Source organism: Pongo abelii, chromosome 14, assembly GCF_028885655.2.
Source record: "Pongo abelii isolate AG06213 chromosome 14, NHGRI_mPonAbe1-v2.0_pri, whole genome shotgun sequence".
In the NCBI taxonomy this organism is placed as follows: domain Eukaryota; kingdom Metazoa; phylum Chordata; class Mammalia; order Primates; family Hominidae; genus Pongo; species Pongo abelii.
The window spans coordinates 50,217,284-50,236,020 of record NC_071999.2 but is presented as its reverse complement, the minus strand read 5'-3'; the positions used below and the strand labels follow the sequence as shown (position 1 = coordinate 50,236,020).

Below are 18,737 nucleotides of genomic sequence, written 5' to 3'. Positions count from 1 at the left end.
GTGCTTCTTTATAAACGGTAGCTTATTCTGGTCACACTCTTACACTTGAATTTATTTGTAGCCACTGCATCCAGACTCAGGTTTATGTAGCATACTTTCCTTTCAATTTTAATTCTACAATTCTAAAAGCCAATTTCATCACTCATACAGTGTCATGCAGTTTTTACCCTCAAAACAGAGGTTGCAGTGAGCTGAGATCGCGCCATTGCACTCCAGTCTGGGCAACAAGAGCAAAATTCCGTCACAAAAACCAAAAAAAACACCAAACAAAAACAAAAACAAAAAACAAAAAAAAAAAAACAAAAAAACACAAAAAAAAACTTGGTGCAAATTCAGAATATAAATATATATTCTTCAAATGCCAGGACTAACCATGCCTTCTGGTGTTCCCCATAGACATAGAGAAAGTGCTTGGAAACATACAGTACATCTATAAAATAATTGCTATTCTAGTCATAAATCACACATATCTATTTGTCACAATGTAAGACTATAAAGTATCCAGTAACAAATTTAGTCAAGCTTGAACTAGTATTCATTCCAATGAAATAAAACTCCATTTATTTAAAAAAATCAGGCCAGGCACGGTGGCTCACACCTGTAATCTCAGCACTTTGGGAGGCTGAAGTGGGCGGATCATGAGGTCAGGAGTTCGAGACCAGCCTGGCCAACATGGTGAAACCCTGTCTCTATTAAAAATACAAAAATCAGCCAGGTGTGGTGACACGTGCCTGTAATCACACCTACTCAGGAGGCTGAGGCAGGAGAATCGCTTGAACCCAGGAGGTAGAGGTTGTGGTGAGCTGAGATCTCGCCACTGCACTCATGCCTGGACAACAGAGCGAGACTCCATCTCAAAAACAAATGAACAAACAACAACAACAACAAAAACTGCAATTTTAATTTTAGGTAACTTCAGAATGGTATTCTTGGAAATTCAAGTTGGTGAAGTTTGAAAGTAGTCCCTAAATTATTTGCCTGAGTTATAACATCAAAAACACCAAAATACTTGGGAAAAAAAAAACAAAAAAACAGGATACAGGTGGCCGGGCACAGTGGCTCACGAGGTCAGGAGATCGAGACCATCCTGGCCAACACGGTGAAACCTTGTCTCTACTGAAAATACAAAAAATTAGCCGGGTGTGGTGGCACACACCTGTATTCCCAGCTACTTGGGAGGCTGAGGCAAGAGAATTGCTTGAAACCAGGAGGCGGAGGTTGCAGTGAGCTGAGATCCGGCCACTGCACTCCAGCCTGGGTGACAGAGACTCCATCTCAAAAACAAAACAAACAAACAAACAAAAAAACCAGGTATCTGTCTAACAGAATAGCTTATATTCAGGAAGCTGAATTTAATTTAAGACAGTCTCTCTCTGTCTCCCAGGCTGGAGTGCAGTGGCGTGATACCAGCTCACTGCAACCTCTGCTTCCCAGGTTAAAGCGATTCTTGGGATTACAGGCATGCGCCACCACACCTGGCTAATTTTTATTTTATTTTTTGTATTTTTAATAGAGACAGGGTTTTGCAATGTTGGTCAGGCTGGTCTTGAACTCCTGTCCTCAAGTGATCTGCCCGCCTTAGCCTTCCAAAGAGCTGGGATTACAGGCGTGAGCCGCCGTGCCTAGCCAAGAAGCTTAACATTTTTTTTTTGAGACAGAGTCTTGATCTGTCGCCCAGGCTGGAGTGCAGTGGCGCAATCTCGGCTCACTGCAAGCTCCGCCTCCCGGGTTCACACCATTCTCCTGCCTCATCTTCCTGAGTAGCTGGGAATACAGGGGCCCGCCACCACGCCCGGCTAATTTTTTTGTATTTTTAGTAGAGACGGGGTTTCACTGTGTTAGCCAGGATGGTCTAGAGCTCCTGACCTCGTGATCTGCCCGCCTTGGCCTCCCAAAGTGCTGGGATTACAGGCGTGAGCCACCACGCCCAGCCAATGAAGCTTAATTTAAAAGTGAATTTACACAGAATAAAATCTAGGAAGGCAAGTAGGAAATATATAGGCTGTCGTAAGTATTTTAAATCCTAAGATTAATGAAAAATCAGAGAATTTTTAAGCAAGGAATTAAATTTGTGTTTTAAAAATGTTCCTCTGGCTACTATTTGCAGAATAGAATGGGGCAGAAACGGACATCACTGATTAGGAAAGCTACTGTACCAATCCAGAGGAAAGATAATATTCACTTGGAACAGGGTGATGGTAAAGGAGTGGGACTCAAGTTAAATAAATTTAGGAAATATTTTGAAAATAGATTCAATAGAAAGTGGTGCTTAAGTAAGATAAAGGAGAAATAAAGGCATCAAGAATAACTGGGCTCAAACAATATGATACCACCTTACTCCTGCAAGAATGGCTATAATTTAAAAAATAAAAAAATAGGCCGGGCGCGGTGGCTCACGCCTGTAATCCCAGCACTTTGGGAGGCCAAGGCGGGCAGATCACGAGGTCAGGAGATTGAGACCATCCTGGACAACACGGTGAAACCCCGTCTCTACTAAAAAAAATACAAAAAATTAGCCGGGCGTGGTGGTGGGCGCCTGCAGTCCCAGCTACTCGGGAGGCTGAGGCAGGAGAATGGCGTGAACCCGGGAGGCAGAGCTTGCAGTGAGCTGAGATCTGGCCACTGCATTCCAGCCTGGGAGACAGAGCGAGACTCCGTCTCAAAATAAATAAATAAATAAATAAAATAAATAAATAATAGATGTTGGCGTGGATGTGGTGAAAAGGGAATACTTTTTTATTTTTTTGGAGATGGAGTCTCACTAGTCGCGCAGGCTGGAGTACAGTGGCGCAGTCTGGGCTCACTGCAAGCTCCGCCTCCCAGGTTCACGCCATTCTCCTGCCTCAGCCTCCCCAGTAGCTGGGACTGCAGGCGCCTGCCACCACGCCCGGCTAATTTTTTGTATTTTTAGTAGATACAAAAAAGAGTGGATACAAAAAAGAGTGGACAAACAAAATGTGGTGTGTGTGTGTATATATATATATATATATATATATATATATATATATATATATATATATTTTCACACCATGGAATACTACTCAGCCATAAAAAGGAAGAAAATAATGGCACTTGCAGCAACCTCGGTGGAGTTGGAGACCGTTATTCTAAGTGAAGTATCTCAAAAATGGGAAACCAAACATCGTATGTTCTCACTTGTAAGTGGGAGCTAAACTATGCAAACTCATGAGAATGATACAATGACTTTTAGGGACGTGGTGGTGGGAGAGGTAAGGAAAGGGGGGATGAGGCGTAAAGACTATACATTGGGTACAGTGTACACTATTTGGGTGATGGGTGCATCAAAATCTCACAAATCACCACTAAAGAAATTATCCATGTAACCAAACAGCACCTGTTCCTCAAAAACCTACTAAAAATTAAAAAAAAAAAATTTTTTTAAAGAATAACTGGGCTCAGATTTCTGGCTTCAGCAACTATAACCTACGCAGGGTAGACAGACTACATCTCTGTAAAACTGTTTCCTATGGGATTCACCATATTTTACTTGAAAATTTGTAAATTATGTGTTCCATTTTCAGATGCAGAAAAATTATTCCAGTTGAAAATAAGAGAAGAAAAATTACCACCTTCTATTTTGAATTCTTAATGTTTTACATGAAGATATCAGTTTCTCTTTCTGTCTCACACTTACATTAAAATAGATACAAACATCTGATGTAGAAAGCTTCAAGAGTAACTCATTTCTCCGGACAAGAAATAAGGACCAGCTGGGCACGGTGGCTCATGCCTGTAATCCCAGCATTTTGGGAGGCCGAATCACTTGAGGTCAGGAGCTCGAGACCAGTCTGGCCAACATGATGAAACTCTGTCTCTACTAAAAATACAAAACATTAGCCAGGCATGGTGGCTCACATCTGTAATCCCACCTACTCAGGAGGCTGAGGCAGGAGAATCGTTTGAACCCAGGAGGCGGAGGTTGCAGTGAGCCGAGATTGTGCCACTGCACTCCAGCCTGGGCAGCAGAGTGAGACTGTCTCAAAAAAAGAGAAAAATAATGACTAACAATGACTATCATTGTATAACCTTGGTCATATAAAATTAAATAGCTTTGTTACTATTATAAGGAAACAGTCAAGATCAACTTCTTTCTTTCTATTATTATTATCTAAAGAGTAAGTTTTCGCTCATATTTTTTCCCATCAAAAAAACAAAACTCAAGGGCTACCTAGCATAGAAATACAACAAGAATAAAATGACAACTGTAACAAAAATAAAACATTTAAAGAACACTTACTATGTGCTGGAAACTGTGGTAAGAACTCTTCCTATATCATCTCAATATCATTTTTTCCTCATAGTAAGCAAAAACAAAACAAAATTGGATTTTTCTCTTTTCAATCTAGGGTTCATGCTATTAATCCTAACTCTATATGGTCCCATAAAAGGCCATATAACAGAATAAAAAAATCTAATAAAAACTTCACGGAACTTAGTTCAAAGTAATTTCTCCTTGACAGTCATCAGCCTCCCTACAACTAATACAATCTATACACACACAGAAAAAGCACATTCTCCTTTACAACACTGAAAAAAAGACTCCTAGTAACTCAGTGTCACTAAGTCACTGGGACATAACCATGGTTCATAATTACCCTTGTCAAAATTACAGTTGGGCCACTGTATATGCATATTGGGTATTTGCAGATTCAACCAACTGTGGATAGAAAATATTTGTTTAAAAAAACAAAAAACTGGCAGGGTGCAGTGGCTCATGCCTGTAATCCCAGCACTTTGGGAGGCCAAGGTGGGCGGATCACTTGAGGTCAGGAGTTTGAGACCAGCCTGGCCAACATGGTGAAACTGTGTGTCTACTAAAAATACAAAAATTAGCCGGGTGTGGTGGCAGCTGCCTGTAATCCCACCTACTCAGGAGGCTGAGGCAGAAGAATCGTTTGAACCCAGGAGGTGGAGGCTGCAGTGAGCCAAGATTGTGCCACTGCACTCCAGCCTGGGTGACAAAGCGAGACTCCGTCTCAAAAAACAAACAAACCCCCCCCCCCAAAAAAAACAATAAAACAAAATGGATTGAAAAAAAAAAAAACAGTATAACCACTACTTACACAGCATTTACATTGTGTTAGGTATTGTAAGTAATCAAGAGATGATTTAACATATCGGTTCCCCAACCTTTTTGGCACCAGGGACTGGTTTTGTGGAAGACAATTTTTTCACCAACAGCGTGGAGGGTGTGGCAGATGAAACTGTTCCATCCCAGATCATCAGGCATTAATTAGATTCCCATAAGGAGCACGCAACCCAGATCTCTCGGAGTTGCAGTTTACAACAGGGCTCATGCTCCTTTGAGAATCTAATGCCACTGCTGATCAGACAGGAGGCGGAGCTCAGGCAGTAATGTTCACTTGCCCTCTGCTCACTCCTCCTGTTTGGCCTGGTTTCTAACAGGCATGGACCAGTATGCGGCCCAGGCGTTGAGGACCCCCTGATTTAAAGTACACAGAAGGATGGAGGTAGGTTATATGCAAATACAACACCATTTTATATAAGGGACTTGAGCATCTGAGAATTTTGGTATCTGAGGGAGTCCTGGAATCAATCCCTTGGGGATACCGAGAAACAACTGTACTTCATTATTACACTTTGTGAAAAGTTATGTACTATACTGAGAATTTAATTTGCAAATTACTGTGTATATTCTGAAAATACAAAATTCATGTAATAAAAATAATAGTAGCATATACATCCTCCAAGTATTTTATAGGATGAACACTGGTAAGACCTAACTAAACTAAAGAATGCCAAACAATCTAAACTGCTGGCAGATTTGGAAGAGAAATCTGTAAGTTTTAGTCAATAAATCCTCCATTTATCTCATTTGTAAGTACAGCATTTCTCACATAATAGCAACTCAATAAATATTCTTTAAGCAAATGAATAAATGACACCTTTATTAGACAATTAGATCACAAAGAAAAAGGCTGAGTCCTATATTAACAAATACTATAATTCTGCCTAATTTAATACATGTGGACTATTTTCATGTCTAAGCAAAAGCCCTAATACTGCCTTGCTATGCTAATCTCGTTATCAACGGAATTAAACAACTACAAAAACACTAAACAACAAATGTTTCCACCAGCAACTGTCAATGTAGAAGTCACTTAAAAACATAAATATATCACTTCAGCATTCATCTATCTTTTGTGCATTTGATTGCAATTTGTTATTTTTTAAAGGATAGGTTCTACAAAAGAATGTGTATTTTCTAAACATGTGTATTTCATTTTTGAAAGGGGGAGACGGAGGCTGACATTTGCAGGGTGAAACGAGGAAAACAGTTTTTATGGCAAGAAGCAGGAAGAGCAGTAGAGTTACTGAGACTGCCCGTGAGTGAGAGCACACACACTTGGCCCAAAGTCAAGTAAAAAAAAAAAAAAAAAGAAAAAAAAAGAAGTGCCATCAGAAGACGCAGCTTGGAAGAAGACAGAAGGCCGGGAGAAAGGCCAGGTGAAGTAATAGGGTGAGGGTTGAGCTGATTTACTAATATGAAAAAGATATGAAGAAGCCTAGCTTTAAAACAGCACCTTTGTAGGAAGTTTCAATATTTTGGGAGTAAGATGCTTTTCAGAGGACTGCAATAGTAAGTATATGTCAATCTATTAGAAAGTGAATCTAAGTGGCAATGAGGAAATTTTAGGGCTTGGAATTAACAAGTAAATGTATTATATCCTTATCTGGCAGGGCTACTGAAGGGATTACAGATAGTAAATATTAAATTACTTGGGCAAGCATCTCTTACAAATATTTATTAATTATCTGTAAGCTTCATGAAAACAGGGACCATGATCATATGCCTAGGGCCCAGAACAGGCATGTAAAACCCAGTGCGTTGAATAAATAAATAAGGAGGAAAAAAGAAGAAAAGTCTCAGGCTCCATTTCATCAGAGAGGGTTATTTGGTTTTCAAATCATAAAGGCTTACAGTAATATATGCTAACATTTAGATTCAGCATTTAAAAGAATAGATATAAAATGCATTAAGGCTTGCTTTTCACTCTGTAGGAAATAGCCAATAAAGGAAAATACTCCATTATTGACCTGAACTGTCCAATATGGTAGCCACTAGCCATATGTGTCTATTTAAATTAATGTAAAATAAATAAAATTAAGAATTCGCCTCCTCAAGGACACTAGCCACATTTCAAGTGCTTAATTGCCACATGTAGCTAGTGGCTATCATACTGGACAACAAAGATACAACACACTTCTACCATTGCAGAAAATCTATTGGATGGTGGAAGAGAATCACAAACTCAAATGTCTGCAGGGGCCTGTCCAGTGCAGTAGAACATAAGAGAGAGAGGTTGGGGCTAGAGTGAACCAGAAAATAGAGAATATGCTCCACCCCAGGTGGGTAGCAAGTACTCAGCTCTAGCTGTTTATCACTCTGTAGGGATGTAGGCACAGTGTTTATTATCAGATCTTCTAACTATTTAAGAATGCATATATATATATTTATTTATATATATTTATTTACTTTTTTTAAAGGCAAGGTCTCATTCTGTTGCCCAGGTTGGAGAGTGCAGTGGTCTGTGGTATGATCACGGCACACTGCAGCCTCATTCTCCTGGGCTCATTCGATCCTCCTGCCTCAGCTGCCCTAGTGGCTGGGATAAAAGGTGCATGCCACCACGCCCGACTAATTTTTTGTAATTTTTTTTTTTTTTTTTGTAATAACAGGGTTTTGCCATGTTGCCCAGCTGGTCTCAAACCCCTGAGCTCAAGTGATCCGCCCACCTGGGCCTCCCAAAAGTGCTGGGATTACAGGCATGAGCCACCATGCTCAGACAAGGATTTATAATTTTCTTTCCTTTTTTTGAGAGGTAGTTTCCCTCTTGTCACCTAGGCTGGAGTACAATGGCGCGATCTCAGCTCACTGCAACCTCCACATCCCAGGTTCAAGGGATTCTCCTGCTTCAGCCTCCTGAGTAGCTGGGATTACAGGTGCCCACCAACATGCCTGACTAATTTTTGTATTTTTGGTAGAGACAGGGTTTCGCCATGTTGGCCAGGCTGGTCTCAAACTCCTGACCTAAGGTGATCCAACCACCTTGGCCTCCCAAAGTGCTGGGATCACAGGTGTGAGCTGCTCTGCCCAGCCAGTAATTATAATTTTCTGTGAAATCACTTAACAAACATTGCTAACTAATTCAATTTTTAAAATGAGCAATTCTCCCATACCAAACCAAACCAACAAAAAACCCTTTCAAAACCAAAAAACATACACTAGCTATACCAGGCCACTAGTTGGCTGTCCTGATCTATATATATCTATATTCCAGGGGTTTTTTGTTTTAAACAAAGCAGCAATAAAGAGTTATTACTAGAAGCAGCAAAGTCATGACACAAATGGGAAATAACCACTGGCATCAAGACTACAGTCTTATGAAAGGAAAAGCAATTCCCTTCCCCTCTATCCCCATGCTCCCATCCTAAGGTGAATCCATGAGTTGGCTGATGGGCTCTCCTAGATTGTTCTTAGGAGAGTGCATGGCAGTTGGTGTTCAGGCTAAGAATTAAAAAAAAAAAAAATCCCTCTACATAATACAGAAATTGGATCATTTTTGATATGTAAAACTAGCATCTTCATAAGATTCAACCTAATAGCTCCCTCCTAGTGAAAGACTTAATACTGAGTTGAATTCTTCTATATGAGAATATAATTCAAATCCCTAATTAAGTCCCAGCAGAATTGTGACATGCCCATGACCATAAAGCTTGTAAGGGGCAGAGTGGGGGAAAAAAATTCAGGATTCCTTGTTTTGTGTTCATCACCTGTATCATAATTGCATCTTAGATATAATGAAGCAATGCAGGCATTTTTTAAAGCTTATTAAATATATACTATCCCAACTTAAAATATTTATAGCTATTTAAGAAAATATAATGTACACACTATGTCCATTATATGCCATAAAAATATGGCAGCTTACAGTTTTGGGTTATTTCTTATACATCTGATTCAAATGTGTTCTGAAGGGGCCTATGCCCAGTGAGGGAATGATGATTCACACTGGACTTTGTTTTCTCCAAAATTTTTGTTAGAAACAACAAGCACCCACAAGTTTTTGGTATGTGTTGACTAAGGTCAAATAGATGACAGACTAATGGAGTCTTTTTGTGCCTGTCTTGTTTTATTTTTTTAAATTACCGCCCAACTTCTGTTTTTCAAAGAAACACTGTAAGACTGTCAATCCACTGCCTAACTTTCACTTCTTTAGGAAGAGTATATCACCAGCATTCCAGAGAGTCACTATATTACCTCTGTTAGCTAGACAACATAAGATTTCCACTAAACAGTCCAAAATACAAATATCTCACCTTATGATCAGAACATTTCTACTATCTTACGTAGTTTCCTTATCTCTTAGATTCTTTCCTTTTGAAATCTCTTTATCTGGAACTTGAAGGTATGTTCAGGGGATACTTTCACCTTATAAGCAATGGCATTACTTCTAAGTCACCAGCACTCTGGTTGCAAGCAAGCACACAGATGCCCAAACTGGGTAGGGGCCAGGGAGGCAGGCAGCTCACCTAACAACTGCTTCTCATGAATCTGTGAGCAACAAGATACCTAAGACTGTACTGCGTGGAGATTTTGTCCAAATAATTATACATTTTGGTTACTTTCAATTTATTCACTGCAATATATTTTTTTCTTTTCCTTTTTTTTTTTTTTTTTTGAGATGGAATTTCACTCTTATTGCCCAGACTGGAGTGCAATGGCGCCATCTCGGCTCACCGCAACCTTTGCCTCCCAGGTTCAAGAGATTCTCCTGCCTCAGCCTCCCAAATAGCTGAGATTACAGGCATGCGCCACCACACCCGGCTAATTTTGTATTTTTAGTAGAGACGAGGTTTCTCCATGTTGGTCAGGCTGGTCTCGAACTCCCAACCTCAGGTGATCCGCCTGCCTCAGCCTCCCAAAGTGCTGGGATTACAGGCATGAGCCACCGTGCCCAACTATTTTTTTTTTTCTTTACTTCAAGTCAGGCGTGATGTGTCATGCTACTTTATGAAAGCAAACTGCTTTTCATCTCGAAAGTTCGGATTCCAAAATAAATGTGTGTGTGACAGGGAAGAGGAACAAGGGAGTGGGAAGAGGGAGGGGAGGCAGAAGGGACAGCATGTGATAGAAGAAACTCTTTACTGCTAATGCTTTTCCTGTTAATCAGGCAATCTAGACACTATTTTAGTACAGGCATAAAGCAGAAATATATGAGGGGAAAAAACGTTGAGCTGATCAGGGACCATTTATTACTCCTCAATACATGACCAAGTGGCTAATTCTTTCCATGATAGAAATAAAATCACCTTAAACTCCAATGGATGATGAATGAGAACATACTTGAGTTTCATTCTTTAAAAACTTTTCAGGCCGGGCGTGGTGGCTCACGCCTGTAATCCTAGCAGTTTGGGAGGCTGAGGTGAGTGGAGGTTGGGAGTTTAAGACCAGCCTGGCCAACATGGTGAAACCTCGTCTCTACTAAATATACAAAAAATTAGCTGAGTGCAGCGGCATGCACCTGTAATCCCAGCTACTCTGGAGGCTGAGGCAGGAGAATGGCTTGTACCTGGGAAGCGGAGGTTGCGGTGAGCTGAGATCACGCCACTGCACTCCAGCCTGGGCTACAGAGTGAGACTTCATCTCAAAAACAAACAAACAGAAACCTTTTCAAACTCCAACTCCAAATAAAGTGCCTAAATAATTTGATATGGTTCCCAGGAGTGGGGATGAAAGCTTGTCTATCAGAAGAACCAGTAATGTTTATAACTCAATATTAAAGAGAGCAAAAATGAAGTATCTTTTGTTTTCAATCCATGCCAGTAATTTTGCATTAAAAATCAGAGACTAAAGCAAATTTATGGCATACAGAATAGCCTTAAATAATACTTAGAGTAAAAGAATGTATCATGGTATGGCAGGTCTGAAACAAAGCTCTGGTTTTAAGTTACAGTTCCATCCCTAGGTGTGACCTTGGTCAAGTTATTCAACTTCTTTAGTCCTTTGGTGCTCTCATGGAAAACAATGAGAATTATAACAGAAATAAGTGAGATAACCTTTATAAAACACTTAGTAAATGGCCTGTCCCATAGTATGTATTCAGTATATTTTAGCTATTATTGTACATCTTATTATCACTCCAGTACCCATATTGAACAGAAATGTATGGGAGTTATTTGAATAAGCAAAATTTTTAATATTTATTTAGTTTACATATTGGATTTTAGAATCAAGACTTTTAAAATCCGTGTTCATCCTTTATGTATTCTGATAGGGGATATTTAGCTATATTAGATCAAAAAGTACTTTATCTCTTCTGATGTTTTCAAAGATTAAAAAAAATTCTTCCTAAATGTCATTCAGCTGCAGGTAAAACATGCAATGTTCATGGAAGTGCTAATTATAATCAATTATAATTTAACCACGGCACCAAAAAACATAAAAATATGGCAGTTTACAGCTTTGGGTAATTTCTTATATATCTGATTCAAAGAATTCACTGATCTTTAGGTATAATATTTTTTAGATTTAATCTTTTAGGGTACTCAAATCAATTTGTCATATGACTTTCAAACAGTAGTGAACAGAATGTCTGAGTTTAACAAAAGTAGAAAAAATCATTTCATTGGAACATCTCCTGAAATTATACAGATTACTCATGATAACCATTTTTTTAACTAGTCTCAAAAATTATTTTTCTCAATATTCCTCATCATATTAAAATATGACTCAAGAAGGTTATATAATTTTCTTCACAGGAGACAGGGTCACTTTCAGACAAACTGCATAGTGGGTGCAAATGAATAAAAAGTAACTGTTTTATTCCTCTTCTGCTCTTTATCATACCATAATTATCTTACAGACTAGTGTCCCCATTTTTCACCTCCTCAACCCTTTTGGTTGATTTTCTATACAGCTCTAGATTATTTCATATGCATTATTTTACCTCAACAGTCAAATAGGCTAATGCTTTTAGGGAACACTAAACAGTAACACTTAGGCACCTTTCCTCCCATAATCCCAAAAGATTAGATTTTTATACTCCACACTTATCTACACTGAGCCTCATAAACTTGTGTGTGTGTGTGTGTGTGTGTGTGTGTGTGGCAGGGGGTGAGGAATCAATTTAGAGAGCACTTAGCAATCTTCTTGACACCATCATTTCACTATACACAACTCAGGAGATTTCACTATCCATTTCTTCTCCCAGATTATTTTCATAAATATAAAGTCAGTTATGCCTAAGTACTAATTCTAGGGTCTCCTACAGCTTAAACTCTCCCATTTAGATAAATAAGTCATTCCTGCCTTTTGGTTCCTTGCCAACTCCCCATCTACAAGAGTCCACAGAGTCCCATGATGGTATGTATGACTCAGAGGAATTAATAGTTTAGGGGAACTGCAGGCCATAGACAGTGGGCCAGTTCAGTGTGATGTATTTGGGACTGCCGAGCCCTTGAATATTCTCAAGTCACATCATATACATTTTGATTAGAAATACTTGGGAAATGAATTCTTTCTCTAGAAAACAATTAAATGCATCTAGATAATGGCATCAGGCACAAGACTACTACAGTAAGACCTCCTTTCAGTCCCTCTTTTCTATTTTTGTAATTGGTTTTTGTACTTTTTGTGGTAAACAGTAAAGACTTACGGCAAAGGTTAATATAGAAAATAAAGTATCTGGCCATGCGCGGTGGCTCATCCCTGTAATCCCAGCGCTTTGGGAGGCTGAGGGGGGGCCGATCACCTGAGGTCAGGAGTTCGAGACCAGCATGGTCAACATGGTGAAACCCCATCTCTACTAAAAATAAAAAAAAATAAAATAAATAAAAGCCAGGTGTGGTAGTGGGTGCCTGTAATCCTAGCTACTCGGGAGGCTGAGGCAGGAGAATCACTTGAACCCGGGAGGCAGAGGCTGCAATGAGCTGAGATCACGCCACTGCACTGCAGCCTAGGCAACAGAGCGGGACTCTATCTCAGGAAAAAAAAAAAAAAAAAAAAAAGAAAGAAAGCATATGGACATAATTTCAAATTTTACTTCATCAAATCTCCATTTAATTTGCTAATTTCATTAGCATTTCAAACTGCTAATCAAACATTAGAAACAAAAAAAAAGATAAGTGCCTCCCACTACATATGTCCTTAAGAAGTCAGAAGAAAACTCAAGCCTATCCTGTGCCAAAATGATGAACTATAATGCATTACTTGTCAGAAAACGTAACAGCTTTTCCTTTTCATAAAGAATTGATATGTATTCATTAAGGATGAAGTTTGGTTTTGAGAATTTAGTCTCACAAATATTAATTTTTAAATAAAATTGTTTAAAAATTAAAAGAGAAACTGCTGGAAATTACCGGTAATATAATAAAATTAATTCAGTTTCATAACACTCACACTAATGTTTATAAGTTTACCATATTGAGAAAGTGTTGACAATAATTACTACTGTAAGATTTTCTATTTTCACAATGTTGTCAGTTCATGTTATTAGCCTTCTCAATAAACATTCAACTATGACCACCTTCTTTTTTTTTTTTTTTTTTTTTTTTTGAGTTTCCCGCTCTTGTTGCCCAGACTGGAGTGCAATGGCACAATCTTGGCTCACTGCAAGCTCTGCCTCCTGGGTTCAAGCGATTCTCCCACCTCAGCCTCCCGAATAGCTGGGATTACAGGCATGCGCCACCATGCACGGCTAACTTTGTATTTTTAGTAGAGACGGGGTTGCTCCATGTTGGTCAGGCTGGTCTCAAACTCCCGATCTCAGGTGATTCGCCTGCCTCAGCCTCCCAAAGTGCTGGAATTACAGGCATGAGTCACCGCACCTGGCATGACCACCTTTTTGTAAGCTGCCCAAAGTGCATATTTACTAACTGATACATAGGTTTTTGGTCTGGTATAGTCTGATGAGGAATTATGCAACTCTGACACTAAGTTACCTGGCCAACATGCAAGTTTTTCTTTTATACTGAACCCATGGATAGATTAAGAACTTAATACATCATTTTAAAGCTTTAATAAAATAAATATTTTTGTTATTAGTAGGAAAAAGGCATTATAAAAATGTTTAAGCCAGTTTTTTTCCTAAATATATAAAATATCTGATTCCATTCAAACGATTTTGTTAAAAAGCTAGTCTTAGTACAAAAGCAATTAAACTTAGCATACAGGAAAAAGATTTGCGAACAAGATGCTTGTGAAAATAGTTGATGATTTACAAGTCTAGACTGTATATTATTTTATGTGCACTGCTAGCTCTATTTACAAACAACTTTATATTTCAGTTACTTATTTTATATCCTATAACAACTACAAAATGCAAGGGATATCAGATTATTCTTCACATAGCTCTGGTTAGTCACAGAATGACTATTATTATAGGACCAAAACAAATGTATAAAAATGTTTTCTGTATCATCAACATACATGGATGGTAAAAATTATAATACAGGCTATTAAAGCCATAATGCATGTTCAAGAAGTGATGGACAGAATCTGTTTTATTTTTTTAAGCTGTTAATATGATGATCTGGGTTGCTTATGGCCATCTTTGCAAATGTTGCTTTGGTAGACATCTTTATAGTGGGAGACGATGAGGTTGATTCATCAGTAGGAAAACATAAACTCCTATATTATTTTTTTCCAACTGTGGCAATGGTTTTGTTTTTCATTTTTGTTTTTGAGACAGAGACTCGCTCTGTTGCCCAGGCTGGAGTGCAGTGGCATGATCTCAGTTCACTGCAACCTCGGCCTCCTGGGCTCAAGTGATCCTCCCACTTCAGCCTCTTGAGTAGCTGGGACTACAGGTACACACCATTACACCCAGCTGACTTTTCTATATTTTGTAGAGATGGGGTTTGCCATGTTGCCCAGGCTGGCCTCAAACTCCCAGACTCAAGGAATCCTCCTGCCTTGGCCTCCCAAAGTGCTGGGATTATAGGTGTAGGCCACTATATCCAGCTAGCAATTGTTTTATATTAAGTTGTATTCTCCTGTTTCCTCTATGACTGGCTAAAAGTTCATTCACAGTGTTGCTAGCTGAGGCAAGGGCAAAATCTGTGTCCATGGAACAGTCTACAGTGATATGCTCAATTGACAACCAAACCTACAGCCTTGGTTTCCTAGTAATATCCATTCAACAACTGATTTAGGTAGGAATAAATGAAACATACATATCTGAATGAACACGTGCCCATGTTTCTTCTGGTTAATTATGAAATTAAGAAGGATTTGAGCCTGCTGTGTTTTTATACAGATCAAAATGAGAATACAGATGACTAAACGGAAGTGGACTTCTATGGATTTAATTCATTATTATTTTAAATTTTTTTTTTATATTGCAGAGATGGGGTCTCACGATGCTGCCCAGGCTAGAATGCAGTGGCTTTTCGCAGGCACAATCATAGCATATTACTGCCTCAAACTTCTGGGCTCAAGCCTCGGCATCCCCAGTAGCTGAGAATACAGGCATGTACCACTGTACTCAGCTTTGTAGATTTAATGCATGTACAAGGTAGAGCTTAAAATATGGAGTATGTTTCATAAAAGCAATTTAGATATAAAATGAACTTGGTAGTTTAAAGTGAGCCTTTACAAATTTTGTAACAGATGGTCAAGTGATCATCTTTACATCATTTAAGATTAGATCAGATTCTTGAAAATGTAAACACTATAACCGTGAACAGGCTACACTAACTTCTCCAAATAATGTCTATCAAAGAAAATGTATTTTCTGCAAAGTACACACTTACACTATGTGAAATCTGAAGGAGATACATTTAAAAAGTAAAAATATATTTATGTAACTGTTAGTTTCAGTAATGACTAAAGGAACTTATGGTGGGTGGGTAGAAGGGAATGAGGTAATGCAGTTCAAGAAAGCTGACCTAACAGAAATTATAGAATAAAGACTGGAAAAATTACTGTAATGGGAAGTATTTTTCTTTCTTTCTTTATTTTTTTCTGAGACAGGGTCTTGCTCGTCACCCAGGCTGGAGTGCAGTGGCGTGATCATAGCTCACTGTAGCCTCAACCTCCTGGACTCAAGTGATCCTCCTGCCTCAGCCTCCTGAGTAGCTGGGACTATAGGCACATGCCACCACACTCAGCTAATTTTAAAAAATTTTTATTTTTAGTGGTGACAAGATCTCACTGTGTTACCCAGGCTGGTGTTGAATTCCTGGGCTCAAGTGATCCTCCTGCCTCAGCCTCCCAAAGTGCTGAGATTATAGGCATAAGCAACCATGCCCAGCCAAGAAGTATTTTCAATTTTCACATTATACTAAAAACTGAAGTCTTAAAACCAGAATTATTTATTTAAAGCTAAGCACCCAAGATGATTAAGCAATCTCAATTTCTAACCCTCTGATCATCGACTTCTTTAACTCCTAAAAATGTTTAGGTTAGAAATTCAATAAGCTGCTTATGATGATGGAGGCCATGTTTCTCCAGCCAGCTACTCTGATATATATAAGTATGAATCATTTTTTCAAATTAAAATTTCTGTAATCCTATGACTATGTGATAAGTGCCAATGGAATACAATGGTGGGATCAAATAACTTCTATTCAGCAAATTTAAAAATACTATTCTGCAAAATTCCTGTTGCCTCTGAGTAGAAATCAGAATTATTAGCTGCATATCATGTCAAACTGCAGGAAGCTACCCAGGCATACACTAACCGAGACAATGTTGCTATGGTGACTAAGTAAATATAGCAAATGGCTACTTCATTAGTGACTCCATGAAACTTTAAATGCTACAAAAATAGATGGGAAATACCTGGCAGTATGTGGCTACTAATGTGAGCTGGAATTCAGAGAAAAATTCTTAAAAGAGAAGGTAGTTTTTAATATGCTGTTTGAAAATTAAGAAGAGGGATTCTTGTGCTAACTAGAGCCAAATCAAGCCAGGAAAAAAAAATGAGAGAAAGAGTAGTCACCCTTTCAAGGAAAAGACCTTCATTTACGACCAGCTGTGGTGCTGATACTGATGTTAAAGAGTGAAAGCCATTGGGAGTATCATTTAGGACTGCAAAAGAGGAAAGGAGGACTCCCTATTGATTCATTGCTCTGTGGACATGGTTTCAGGCCATATGGTCTCTCTCTCCATTGAGAGGATGAATAGGAGTGAGACAATTTCTGTACACATTTCAACTTTGAATAATTTAACTGTAAATTCAAGAATGAAAATAGGCCGGCGCAGTGGCTCATGCCTGTAATCCCAGCACTCTGGGAGGCCGAGGTGGGCAGATCATGAGGTCAGGAGTTCAAGACCAGCCTGGCCAATATGGTGAAACCCCATCTCTACTAAAAATACAAAAATTAGCTGGGCGTGGTGGCACACGCCTGTAGTCCCAGCTACTTGGGAGGCTGAGGGAGAAGAATCTCTTGAACCTGGGAGGCAGAGGTTGCAGTAAGCCAAGATTGTGCCACTGCACTCCAGCCTGGGTGACAGAGCGAGACTCCGTCTCAAAATAATAAATAAATAAATAAATAAATAGAAGAATAAGAACGAAAATTAAAAAATAAAAGCTGGATATGAACTTCTGTGATACAATGACAAACAATTAATACTAGAATTGAACCTGAAGAAGTTAAATTATCTAGCATTCTACATACTTCCACTCCAATCTTATAAAAAACAAAAGCTGCAAAAAAAAAAACCCCCACAAAAGCTGCAAACTAAAAAAAACCCAAACCTAAACACTTCTGTCTTATCCTTATGAATTTACATTGTCACTAAGAACTTCTAGCTGACACCGTGTAGGAATTAACAAAAGATATTCTTACATTTTAGTAGATGGTAGTGGTATTGTGACCTTTTGATGTTACAACGGCACATAAATAAAAACCCTAGTTCAAAGTAAAGTTATAATTACATGACATGTAGCTAGTTATGTATAACATATCACTGTAAACAATTTTATCTAAAAATTGACAATATATAAGCAGTACTAGTTTTAGTTAGACTTTTCATAAAACTACCAGACTATTTTAAAAAAAGACTGGCAATATACTCAACTTTCTGACTTGTAGTAAATACAAGACAATGCTATGGTTATTTCTGTCATTGCTTTTATATGTGTAAACCCTGAGAGGAAAAGCCATGCTTACCAAGTACCTCAATGTATCCTCCCATATTTCTCCTATTAAAGTCCTTGTAATCCTGTCCACTTTACCCCAGTAACTTGTGCACACCACCACACAAAAGATTCTCCTCCAACCACCCTTTCCAGTATTTTCCAATACACTCTCTGCCTTTCCAGTACTTTGTATCTGAATGGCTTTCTCATCAGCATTGCTTAACTCCAGTACCAGTTAGTACTGGAGTTACCTCTCCTACCATCCTTTTTGTTAATTTTTTTTTTTTTTGAGATGGAGTCTTGCTCTGTTGCCCTGGCTGGAGTGCAGTGGTGCAATCTTGGCTCACTGCAACCTCCGCCTCACGGGTTTAAACGATTCTCCTTCCTCAGCCTCCGGAGTAGCTGGGATTACAGGTGTGTGCCACCATGTCTGGCTAATTTTTGTATTTTTAGTAGAGATAAGGTTTCACCATGTTGGCCAGGCTGGTCTCAAACTCCTGACCTCAAGTGATCTGCCCAACTTGGCCTCCCAAACTGCTGGGATTACAGGCGTGAGTCACCGTGCCAGGCCTCTCCTACCATACTTAAGCACCCTAACCACACATA

General features: G+C 38.9%; 1 protein-coding gene and 1 long non-coding RNA gene across 2 annotated transcripts in view; one reads left to right on the top strand and one right to left on the bottom strand.

The window, feature by feature from the left end:
* GTF2F2 (general transcription factor IIF subunit 2) overlaps positions 1-18,737 on the bottom strand; it is a 167,943-nt gene that overhangs the window by 34,614 nt on the left and 114,592 nt on the right. The window lies entirely within an intron of this gene.
* On the top strand, positions 5,335-6,490 carry LOC134759889 (uncharacterized). Its single transcript, XR_010136764.1, has 2 exons — positions 5,335-5,492; positions 6,276-6,490. It is a non-coding gene; the product is annotated as an uncharacterized LOC134759889 (long non-coding RNA).